This window comes from Rhagoletis pomonella, unplaced genomic scaffold (assembly GCF_013731165.1).
Source record: "Rhagoletis pomonella isolate Grant_MI unplaced genomic scaffold, Rhpom_1.0 Rhpom_scaffold_00003, whole genome shotgun sequence".
Lineage (NCBI taxonomy): Eukaryota > Metazoa > Arthropoda > Insecta > Diptera > Tephritidae > Rhagoletis > Rhagoletis pomonella.
In genome coordinates, this window is record NW_023458557.1 from 9,158,129 (window position 1) to 9,170,981 (window position 12,853).

General features: G+C 36.6%; 1 long non-coding RNA gene across 1 annotated transcript in view; it reads right to left on the reverse strand.

Moving 5' to 3' along the window:
- Positions 1 to 9,286, reverse strand: part of LOC118736466 — a 14,941-nt gene extending 5,655 nt beyond the window's left edge. The window contains exon 1 of the long non-coding RNA XR_004992679.1: positions 8,982 to 9,286. This is a non-coding gene — a long non-coding RNA (uncharacterized LOC118736466). The remainder of the gene's footprint in view (positions 1 to 8,981) is intronic.
- Between the last annotated feature and the right edge of the window lie 3,567 nt (positions 9,287 to 12,853).

Below are 12,853 nucleotides of genomic sequence, written 5' to 3' on the forward strand. Positions count from 1 at the left end.
ATTTTATTTTATTTTATTTTATTTTATTTTATTTTATTTTATTTTATTTTATTTTATTTTATTTTATTTTATTTTATTTTATTTTATTTTATTTATTTTATTTTATTTTATTTTATTTAATTTAATTTTATTTTATTTTATCTTAATCCATCTCAAATTACTCACTTCTAGCCATTACAATTGCATTTTTCACTATTTCTATGAAATCACAGATTTTATATTTTTTATAATATTTTATTGCTTAAAAAAAGTTGTAAAATTAAAAACAATGACATTCATAAACAGCGGGCAGTGCACAAGCGCCTCTCAATCGTCGCACCATTAAACCACAAACTCTGTTGCAATAAAAATGCAATGAAAATGCCATTTTTTCTCGCAGTCAAAAAATAGTTACCAACACGATGCCATTGCATTTACGGGTGAATAAATATGCGGATATTTATATGAATATTTTCAATGGGCGTTGTCGCAGTGGAGCAGATGGATGCCACGGTTACTTCAGTGGTGTTTAAATATTTTATACCTACTTTAGACATAAAAATAATAATTTCAAAGTGACGCAGTTTTCGTAACGTGTGGGTATAAAGATGCCGAAAGTTTCATTTTGTTTTCCAACTTTAAGCTCCGTTCCTGGTGTTGGGGACGATTTAATGTCGCCGAAAATTAGACGCTTGTTCACCATCACTGGGCAGCCGCTTCTCCTTTGTATCACAAAGTGAAACGAAAGAGGTCCGTTAGGTTCGGACCAGTATCAATCGAAGCACACTCTGTTGACAATGGATAACATTAGTGTTGCTGTGGGAAAATATGGCTGACTGTAAAAACAGCCTTATGCGAGACTAACTATATTTATGATTTTCACCTTTCCGAAAGCTACCGCTACATGGTAAGCCGGGGTGTATCAATTTTGAGTAAACTAGCGTTCTTAAATTTCGAAATATTGAAGTTTCAAGCATTATGAAAAGCGGCCGTAATTTTAGTCCGATTTCAATAATTTTCAACGGTTTGCTTTTAAGTGGCAAGCACAATAACCATACCGAGTTTGGTACAAATTGCAACGCCATTTTTCAAAACTTTATAATATTATTATTTTTCGTCTAAAAATTATTGTAAATATCAATTTTAAGTGAATAATCTTCAGTAGTTATTAAAATATCACAGTTTCCGCTTAATCGATTTCTCTTTTCATTCTGATTATTTATATATACATTTCTTTATATCTATCTCGATTCATTTTGCCTGTTACAAACAACCGTTATGTGAACAAAAAACTTCGATTGTAGTGAAAACGGCAACACTGGTCTTAGCACGTTCCGCTCAGTAAACACCACATTTACTCATCACGATTCGTTCTACACTAGGGTGGTCCAAAATAAGTAAAGTCGGAATTTTAATGCTAAAAGTATACCACCATTTTTTTATTTTGAAATCAAAAAATATTTAGAGGGAAATGGTATGGAATTCTTGAAAATCAATATTTATTATTTTTGGAAATTTGTTGAAGAGAAACAGAGTTTTCCGCTCGAAAAATATTGATTTTCAAGAATTCCATACCATTTCCACAAAAAGTTCTTTTTTTCCATACAAAATACATGGGAAACTTTGAGCGCTTTGAGCGGCCTCTAAATATTTTTTGATCAAAATCAAAAAATAGGGGTATACTTATTTCGATATAGAGCATAAAAATTCCGACTTTTTTATTTTTTTTGGACCACCCTATTCTACAATCTGCAAGTGGAGGCCACTGAAGTTAAGTAGCTGTTAGACGTGGCAAGTGCAAGTCCTTTTCAAAAGTCTGTCAAACTCAAGAATTTCCAAAAGAGACTTCAGAAACAGTTACACCTTGCATGTAAACTGACTTTCAGAAGAAGTTTTTATTTCTGAAAATCTAACTTTGCGATACTACTTTTTGTCTGTTTACACGGTGAATACAGACAAGTCCACTTTCAAATATGTTACAAGACATTTTTATGCTTAATGATCTGAAAAATTTACTAAACCTACTAAAATGTGCACGAAAGAGTCTAATACATTAATACTTAAATAATCCATATCAGTAGAATAAATTAGTTACCCGTATTTTTCATGTTTTATTCAACATTTTTATAAGTTATGCAAATTCGCCAAAAAACGCGTCACACTGCAACACTCGATCGGTTTGACAAATTGCTAGTGCAGCACGACAAAAGTTGAAATTATTTCTTGAAAGCGGTTTTCGTAATTTCAGCTGCATTTACACTTTGCAATTTTTATTTCCGAAAGTGATTTCTGCAAATCTGCACAAGGGACTTTCTGGTTGTTTACACGGGAAAGTAGACTTTCGATTTCGCATTTTGACAGCGAAACGCGTAGAAAAAGCGCTAGTATTGCCATGTTTAGCCACACCTTTAGGTTTGCCCGTTGCAATGTTGCCATGCTCACAGTTTTAACTGTAAATTAGAGTTTTTTAGACAGGCTCACAGGTTTTTTAATTACCTGCTCGCACAAATTACAGAAACAAAAGTGTACACCGTGGTTTTAAAAAATGGGAATTTTTGGGGAAAGTTTTCACGCGCAATAAATTTCAAAAATATCATTGATAAAAAGTTTATTAATGCCACAATTTGCGCTGGCTTATCAGTCGTAAATAGGCACACGCGTAGGCTCCGAAATTTATCATGAAAAGTGTTAAAGAGTTTCATAATAAAAAACGTAACATTGTCTAATCAGCATGAGGTCGAGGGCAATAGGAAGCAAATGGTAAGATTATGTATGTACCAAACCGTATATGTGTAAAATTTCACACCAAATGCGTTCGTTGCCCTTCCACGCATTTCTATTTGCGCCAATCAATTTTAAGGGCAAAAAAAAATCGTTGATTGGAAAATTCGCAATAAATTGAACTACAGTAACACTCGTAACTTCGTTATTTATGGCACCATGGGGATAACCAAAGGCACAAATGAGTGGTTAGGCGTTTACACAAACATTACAAATGTGTGTAAGTAAAAGCGCGTACAAATTGCCCCTAATCGCAATTGGAGATTGGGAGCAGATCCGTGTTGGTCTGCAGTAACGCAACATGTTAGGAGCAAGCCCCCAGCCCAGTCGGCGAAGAGTTGTGCTTATTAAGTGGAAAGTTTTATCTCGTTTTGATGTGGGCCATACGCACTTTCTTTTGCTGATTGCGGGTGAGAGTGTTTGCCTGCGCATGGCGATGATGTATTGTAGAAAATGTGTAACTGTTGCGTTTTAATAGATTTATGGTGATTTCGTTTCATCTAAAAAATTGTTGCCCTTCTGCGGTGCAAAATGTGTTTTATAGTTACACTCAACCCTGTAAAAGGGCATGTTTTTACCTTCTTGTCTTTGTCTAGGTTGCCGTTTTAAGCAACCATTTGATTTTCAGGGCAACCATCTCCTCTGATAATGCTTCAAAGGGCAGAGAATTTTAAGAAACGAACACAAAATTTTCTCATCTTTTTTTTTTTTGGAAACGCAACACACAAAAAGGTAAAGGGGCAATCCAAAGTTGATTTTTTTTTGGGTAGAAACGAAAACGCCATTAGCATAATAAAATGTCTGTATGAGTATGTCAAAAAAGTCAGATTGAGCTCAGACCAGGTATTCCTCGGTACGCGACCAGTTATAATATTCCACCTTCGGCCATCAGAGGCACCGTCAGAAAGTGTGTGAATAATATGCTCAGCTATGACTGGGAGGCTTTGGGGCGGATGCAAGTGGACAAGGTCATGTTGCCCTCAATCTCGGAGGACCGCGCTAGGTTTTTGCTTTCATTGAACTCATTAAACTGCAGACAACTTGTGGGACTGTTGACTGGATACTTTACGTGGCACAAACATACATGACAACCCGATTCGCTCTTCTTGGCTTGAAGATGAGGACTTATGTGTCTCTGCCCCGCCTTTGCAAGGATAAAGTATGAGGCTTTTGGCAGTGATATGTTTTTTGGCGAACACCATTCTGCCTAGAGATCTGAGTTTGGAAATTTCTAATAGGGTCAAGTATTTAGGGATAAGGCTAGGTTAGGCTGAATAGGCACCACGTGGCTCCGCATAAACCATTAAAATCCATACAGCCTCCATATTCGGCAAAAAGCCCGTTACCAGGAGACTAATCTGTATTGTTCTAAGGGCAGATTTCGCACAGAAGATGGGTTCCTCTTTCTACTCCAACACATCTCCAATTTTATCTTCTTCCGTGGAAAGCCAACCAACAGTGGCCAGTATGTTATTTCGTCCTTACATGGTCCTTATCCGTGGCAATTACGTGATTTGGGCAACGGCTTTTATGTCTGTGGGAACGTGCTGAGGTCGTGCTCCCATTTAATGGGGAAATCGGCACCACCCATATCTGTACTTTTTTCGATAGAAAGCCTTATTTGACGAATGTGTCGGCCACCTAGTTGACGTTGCATCGGTATACCCGAGGAACCCAGTACAAGCGCACATCCGTGTGCAAAAATATTGCCTTTTCGCAGCGAGATTGTCAATCATTCGTTTAAGATGCTGCAATAGTCTGGCCGCTTATAGGATTTACTAAGATCGACTACACACACGCCCATCTACGACCCACCTATGGAAACACTCGCCGCGTCAGCCCTCCTCAAGCCGGCACGCCAACCTTCGACCTCTATTTATAGAAGCTCCGAAATTCAACTCGAATTGCAGATCCGTGATCATGTAGGCCGACCGCTATTTGAAAGACCTCTAAGCACTCGGCTACGGTGGAAAAAGCAATACTCAAATCCGAAAAAAGACAAAAAAAATGGAATAAAGTATTAAATAAGCTAAAATAAGACCAAACCTGAACAGCATCTTTCTTTCGGCCCACCTACACATTCAGGTAGTTAGGGGTTACCTTAGACTCAAAACATTTTTTAGGGGGTTCGATCTCTGATTCGAGCAACATCTAAAATTGCAGAGGGAGCTATTATCTTGAGACCTCACAGTCGTCCCGAATGATTCATAGTCTTTTGTTATGGTGGTGGGGTTTTCTTAATTAGTGGAACAGAAATCGGTGGTAGTATAGAGTTATCCCATTCGCTAATTTGCAATTCTCATCGGCTATTTCCTTCTCGTCGATATCGCTATGTCCAGGAACCCAGCAGAGAAAGGTGTTGACATGACTCAGTGAAGACAGCGATGTGCGACATTTGCGAACTTCTTTCGACTTTACTACCTTGGAACGTAAGTCTTGCAATGCCGCCTGGCTGTCAGCAAATAAAGTGACGTTCCGTTCGAGACAAGCCGTTTTCTCTATGGCAAATATCTCCGCCTGAAGTACACCGCAGTTATCAGGCAGGCGAGTCGACTCCTTTTTCCATCTTTTAACCAGCAGCGCAGATGGAAACACCATCATGTACCGACAGTAGGCCGCCTTTCCAATCTTTCGTAGTTGGAGGTGACATCTATTTCGGCCTAAGTAGGTTAGGTTTGCCAGTTTATAGTGTCTACTCCTCTTGTCTTGAATGTGAAGAAAATTTATGGAGTCCCCAAGAAAAAGAGTTATGCAATGTACTGAGCCCTTGCCCTGCATACCCCTGTAGTACAAATATTTTCTATAGAGGTGGTAGTCGATGATGACTGCAGTTTTATGCTTGCCTATTTTCGCGTTCTCAGCCGACTTATCGATAGGCCATATTGAAATCTATATATATTGAAGCATTTCGTTCGCTTTTGGTTCGTTTCTTCCCAAGCTACTTCTACTAAACTATAGTCAAAATCTATTGTTATTTTATGTAAATAAAGCTGTATCTTCAAATGTACATCCAAAAGTCCTATATGTACCTATCTTTCTATACATATGAACATATTTAGACGCACACCCACTATGCCTGCAGATTTTCTCCACTATCGTTTTGCAATCAAAAAAATATATTTGCCTTCTTACATCTCCAAATTTTTGTTATATTCATTTCAACTGTTTTGGTGTTTTTATTTTGGTACTTCTGGCTTTCATTTGCATTTGAATTTTTGTGAAAACTCAACGAGCCATGGCGAAACAAATGAAATTAAAAGTAGTGTATATTTAACTATTTTGTAATTGTGGCTTATTCGAAATTTTCTACATATCTATGCATGTTGGCTTATTAATGACTTTCTACAAATGTGCGGTGCAGCACTTCAGTAAGCATGCCGAAAGAAGGTAACAACTGTGTGTGTGTGTATTTATTTGTTGTATTTGTGGCAACGTAATTTAACCAAAATGTTTGCACTCGCATGCTGTTTGGTTGCCTATGGGGGGGGGATAATGTCTGCTTGCTACATGTGTAGCAAATAACTATATTACAAATGTTAACGTATGTTAGTATGTATGTATTTGTATGAGCAGGTGACACTAAAGCAACCTCCTACCTAATACAATTAAGAGGTACTGCAACTTCATGCAATTGCCCATCCATAAATATGTATTTATGCAGATGCCGCCCTCCATCCATGTACTTAGGCTCTTTAATTAGCGCGGTAAACAAAACTGCAACGACTACAAAATGAGTGCGAATAATTTTATTTATGAGAGTAGGGATTAACTGTTACATACAAACTTAATTCGTATGCATTTAATTCAAATTTAGCTACGCAATGCTGCTTGACAAACTATTGTTTTTGTTGGAATGATATACACATACACATGAATGTACTATGTGCAGATAAATGAATTAGGGCACAAACTAGGGTAGATATAATTTCTTAGCATAGCTCCAAAATGTGCAGATAAATGAATTAGGGCACAAACTAGGGTAGATATAATTTTTTAGCATAGCTCCAAAATGGATAAAAATACATACATATGCACACAAGATCTAGCGACAAATGAAATCAAGCCAAGGTAATAGAATACCCCTAAAACTAGACGCGTTCATAGTGCGACAAACTCCCAGGAAATTCGACGATGTGATTTGACCATCAAATCGTTTGATTTAACGCTTTTGGATATATCTTTTGGGAGCTATGCGAAAACCCGTAAGCGCCGCCCTACCCAAGTGGTTAGAGAAACGTAGCGAATTTTCAACCCGCGCTAATAGAAATATTATTGTATGCAAATTTAATATAAATTCAACAAATATTGAGCATTTGTCGGTAAAAAAATTTGAAAAAAATTAGCAAATTTTGGTATGTATGTATGTATTTCGTCTTTTGTGTAACAGATGGCGCAGCTCCGGAGAAATATGTATAACCTAATCGCAGAGTATGTAGCTATGACATATGTACATGCATGTAGGAGCGTTGCCACCCGTTTAAAAAAATCAAGTTTAACTTATTTTAAGGCAATTCCAAGTTTGAAATATGTATCCCGATATGAGTACCACACGAAAGAGGTGGCGGTTTGAAAATACTTTGAAGATTTGAAATGAAAATAATAAGTAACTTCAATCAAAATTGCCTTGAAGAAACTTTATTTCTAAATTACATGTAGGAGGGTTACAACCTGTTTTAAAAACTAAATTGAGTAGTCCACTTGCAAGCAGAGTTATGTGATGTTATAATAGAAAGCCATAATTAAAAAAAAAACCACTACGACAACAGGTTACATCTAACATTATTACATAACATAACATTAAGAGTCTATACGACCTAAAGCAGCTTTCTAAGTTCATCAGAAGATGGAGACTTTTGAAAATTTATAAATAAGTATGATTGCGACTTTTGCAAGAGTAATTAATATTTGATGCTATTTTTTCAGAATATAGAAAGATTTTGCACGGTGTTGCTAGTGGACATGAAACTACTTTAATTACTGGTACGTTACCCACCAAAAACTAAAAATCGAAAAAATGTTACATAGCGCATTTTATAAGTGGACTACTCAATTCAACTTTAATTAACAGAATTAAATAATTTAAATATGTATTACAATACGTCTGTCGGACGAAACAGGTTTAACAAGGTTTCAGTTAAAAAATATTTTGAAGAAGGTTGCCACCTATTTAAAAATTTAAATTCAATGTATGCCATGAGTTAAATAAATTACTTAAATATGGATATCAGTAAAAACTGCTATGAAAATAGTTTATTTCTAAACTACATGTAGGAGGGTTGCCACCTGTTTTAAAGTTTAAATTCAACTTGAATTAAGGGAATAACTTTAAGAAGGTTGCCACCTGTTTAAAAAGTTAAGTTCGATGTATACAACAAGTGAAATAAATTACTTCAATATGGAAATCAATCAAAATGGCTTTTAAGAAACTTTATCCCAAAAAAACACGTAGCAGGTTTGCCACCCGTTTTAAAATTTAAATGCAACTTGAGTTAAGGGAATCAAAGAATCTAAAGATGTATATTTAGGTGTCGTATGAAAAATTTTTAACAAAGTTTTAGTTTGGAAATATTTTAACAGCGTTGCCGTCGGTTTAAAAAGCCGAGTTTATTCAAATTATTCATAAGGCACTGTAAGAAATTTTAAAATATGGGCGTCAAACGAAAAAATATTAGGAAATATTTAGCATGAACACTAAGAATATTAAAGACGGCTGCCACCTGTTTAAAAATTTTAACAAAATTTATTTAATAAGTTATATGAATCATTAAAAGATGTATAGCACTGATAGCAAGTTCAAATTTCAATCTAATAAAATCGAAAGTAATGTACAGTTTTTAAGCTGAATATGCTCTTAATATTATCACGTATTCTACGTTGTTTGAGTTATTGTCAAAATCTGGCAACACCCACCTTTAAAAATTAAAAAAAGTGCAATTTCACTAGGAGCCTATTAATTTTTCAACACAAACAGAACACTGAGGTCCTTAGACTTTTATACGTCCACCATGCTTTATCAACAAACATGAAAGAAATTAAAATGTGTATTCGCTGTATATGTAGAATATACATTACGATATAAAACATGGCCGGTTTAGTCTTTATTTTAACAAAAAATTACCTCGGTTTATAAAAATTCGAATGTTTAACACATTTCATATATCTTGACATACAAAAAATGCATAAACTCAAAATATAATAAAAAATTGCTTTATGTTATTCACCTTCTAATGCATTCAAATCACTGAAACACTGCACACTGAAACACTGTCCGTTATTAATTTAAATATCCCTTATACTTTCACTTAATTGTGTCACGTCAGTTAATTTCGAAATAATTTCACTTTCTAAACAGCCGAGTTGCAATTTAAATTTTGCAAGCCTTTTTTGAATTAGTTGAACTTTCAAATTGGAGAAAAAAGTTTGTTAATATTTCAAAGATTATTTTCACTGATCACTTGGCTAATCGCACTGCTCTCGCTCGCGGCGTATGTATTCTACGGCTAGGATTACTGTGTCGCATTAAGCCACATACTGGCCAGGACATTTGTATTTATAGCCAGCAAGTCGTAGCGACGAAACAGCGACGACAATGGCAACAAAAACGACAATGGCAACAGAGACAACAGTGGCGACGGTGACGACAGCAAGGATACCAGCGAGCTGAGCGCATTGAGGGGCTGAAGGGAAAGCGGTGTGACGGTGTGACGGTGACGGCAACGGTCGACTTGCAAACGCGCGAAGCAAAGTAAGCCAAAGGATACGAATAGATATACATATATGTATGTGTGGCAAAGCGGCGGCGTTTAACCTACACAGCACTTTCGTTCGCAAAATTCATTTCGCTTTCGCCATAAAAGTTTGTTTATATGAGATAATATGAGTATGTATTTTAGAAAGTGAAATTGCGCACGTATGCATGGCAGTCCAGTCTGATAGTCAGTAAGGCAACAGCAAATATAATAATGAAATACCAACACAAGAAGTTAATATATATGTACATATGTACATTTTATGTTTCAATGGTCGTGAAAACAAAAAGACAAGGGTGTACCCAGTATGAAAGAAGAACAAGCAGCTGTGGCGTAAAATAACAGCAGCCTAGCAGAAGTCACTGCGCAGCAGCAGCAGCAGCAACATTTGTTATTCTGCAGGCAACCGAAGGCTGGATGCCTGAGTGGTGAAGGCAAGTTGAAAGCTGAAAATTTGCTAGTGAATGTTGGTCAAAACCACAATGGAACATCGGAACGCACACATGCACACACACAGCATATGCACAATGAAGTATAGCAAATTGTTGCTTTGTTGTTGCTTGTCTATGGGCCACCAGTATGCTGCGATATTCGGCAGGACATGCGCGTAACTCCAATAACCATGTACCGCGTTAACAAAAAAAAAACAAAAAACATTCGCAGATAACTATTAACTTGTTTGTTGTTAATTGGCTTTTATGATCCAATGTACCAGCTTGTGGGGGCGGCAGCCAGTAGCAAGCAGCACTGCGTGGCTTTGGTGGCCATTGCGCTGCCTGTTGTTGCCTGCTAAGCAAATGCTGATGAGTGGCAACTATGCATTACAATTAGCTATCCTAGTTCAGAACTGTTGGTCGTTTTTGCTGGTAATTCACTGCTAGCATTAATGCGTATCTGTGTGCGCCCATTGTGGGTAATTTGGGGTGCGCATTCTGGGCTAATGTTAATCTTGCTTTTCGCGGGCATTTTTTTGTCGGTTTGGGTGGTTTAATCACTGTGTAGAGATATCTACACACATATACCTACATAGTATACATATTTACTTACTATGTATACTATATACATAATCATATTCACCGCGTAATCTTGAAACGAAAGCTCTGAACTTTATATTATTTAGGAAGGATTTGATGAAAGATCTATAACTAGTATATGGGTAGAGCCCGTACCGAGTATTAAGTAGCAGTATCGTTAACTAAGGATATGAGTGCCTTGTTTGTTATCGATATCGTTTGGTATAATGTTATCGTTATATTAATCAATAATTTTTATCGACTTATCGATTTGGTGTTAAAAGTATCGATTTACTGATATCTTTATACTATCTATTATTTTAAACATCTCTCGATATTATTTATACATACATACACAAGGGGTAGGCTTTGGGGTTCAAACCCCCTCTAAAACTAAGAACCACAAATACAAACTGTATCTTAAAGTTTAGAATCCAGTTCACAAGAAAATAAAAAGAAATATGTTTTTATTATTTCTGTTGCTTGAAAAAGAAATTTGCTTTTCTTTTTCGCATCGCATTGCAGAGGGGGCTGATCTTGTGTTGAGAGAAATATATTTAGCTGACATTTTTCTCAGTGTCTTCCCTATCCCTTTGGGCGAGAAGGACTTTGCCGTTGCGCACAAGTTCTCGCCCAATATTCGCTGAGCTGAGGCGAATTAAAACTGGTGCACTTTTTCGCCAATATTTTAACCATAGTCACACCCTGACCAATTTTGAGCTCATAACTAGCTAGGCCAGTACCCTGATTGACGCTTGGCTATTGGAGTAGACGCTTAGCTTCCTTATTGCTTTTTTAATGGCCAATCCGTGAAAAAGTTCACGCATCTCGACCCACACAATCATCATTTCAGACAATGTTCGAAGAGAAAAAGCTGCCTGGAACCATTTCTGAAAAGGGGTGATCTGTTGAAAATCGAAACTTTAAAACATGTTAGAGTACCCAAGCGCTGAGCTTGCTAGGCATCCGGTTACTCTGAGCCTGATTGCAGCCCGTGCTGCGGCACTTTTTCCAGCAATGTTAACAAACATTATGTTCAGGATGGCTTTGAAAAAGGATGAACCGCGAAAGGGTCTATTAACTTAGCTCTATGCTATATCCCTCCCCGATCTGACATATTGGTGTATTCACAACACGCCTCTTTACATAAATCAGTTAATTCATTGACTAAAACCCTCTGATTCAACAAGCAACAGTGTTGCCACTTGTTTGGCAAATTTAAATAGTTGAAGTTGATATGAAACCCAAAGAAAACTAAATGCCATTCAAATTACACTTAAGTGCCGTTTAAATAATATTCATCTGAAATTGGTCCTTAGTAAATAATCATGTATGTATGTATATCAATAACATAAATGACAATTTAGGTATTGCACTCTTTTTTCCATTCGCCCCATATTCTCATCCTCATTGCTTGCTCAATTGCATCATTAAATACATTGCAGTGAAATTCATATTTTTTTTATTAGTTAGGTCATAACGTGACACAAATTGTTGCCACAACTTTACTTGTGGTCCTTTTCTGCTTTGGTATAGTCAAATATTTATTAGTTTTCCGCCTTTATGTCATTTAGCTGTCAACATGTTTTTATTACCGACACCAGCCACAGGCAGTTAACTGTAGTTATTAGTTATGTGCATGTGTATGTATGTATTTGCTATGTGCACTAGAGCAGTTCCCGACGCAGGATCTGTTGCCGGTTTTCATGCTTACATACATACATAGTAATGTGTTTATATTTTTATACCCGAGCGCACTTGTGCACAAGGGTATATTAATTTTGTTCACATAACGGTTGCTTGTAACAGCCAAAACGAATCGAGATAGATATAGACAAATGTATACATAAATGATCAGAATGAAAGGAGAAATCGATTAAGCCATGTCTGTCTGTCCGTCCGTCTGTCCGTGTACACGATAACTCGAGTAAAAATTGAGTAATCTCAACGAAATTTGGTATGTAGGTATGTTAATCCAAGGTAGGTTGGTATTGAAAATGGGCGAAATCGGACAGTAACCACGACCACTTCCCATATAACGGTAATTTCCAGAAATACGAAAACTGCGATATTTTAGTAACAACTGAAGATAATTCACCCAAAATTGATATTTGTGATAATTTTCAGCCGAAAAATAAGAATATTGTAACGCCCACGCCCACTTATGGTTACATGTGTATATCTTGGTAGCCGCTCCACCAATTTCTTCCAAACTTGGCACAGTCACTGGCCTTGATACAGCACACTAAATAGATGAAAATCGGACAATAACCACGCCCACTTCACATATAACGGTAATTTCCACAAATACGAAAACTGCGATATTTTAGT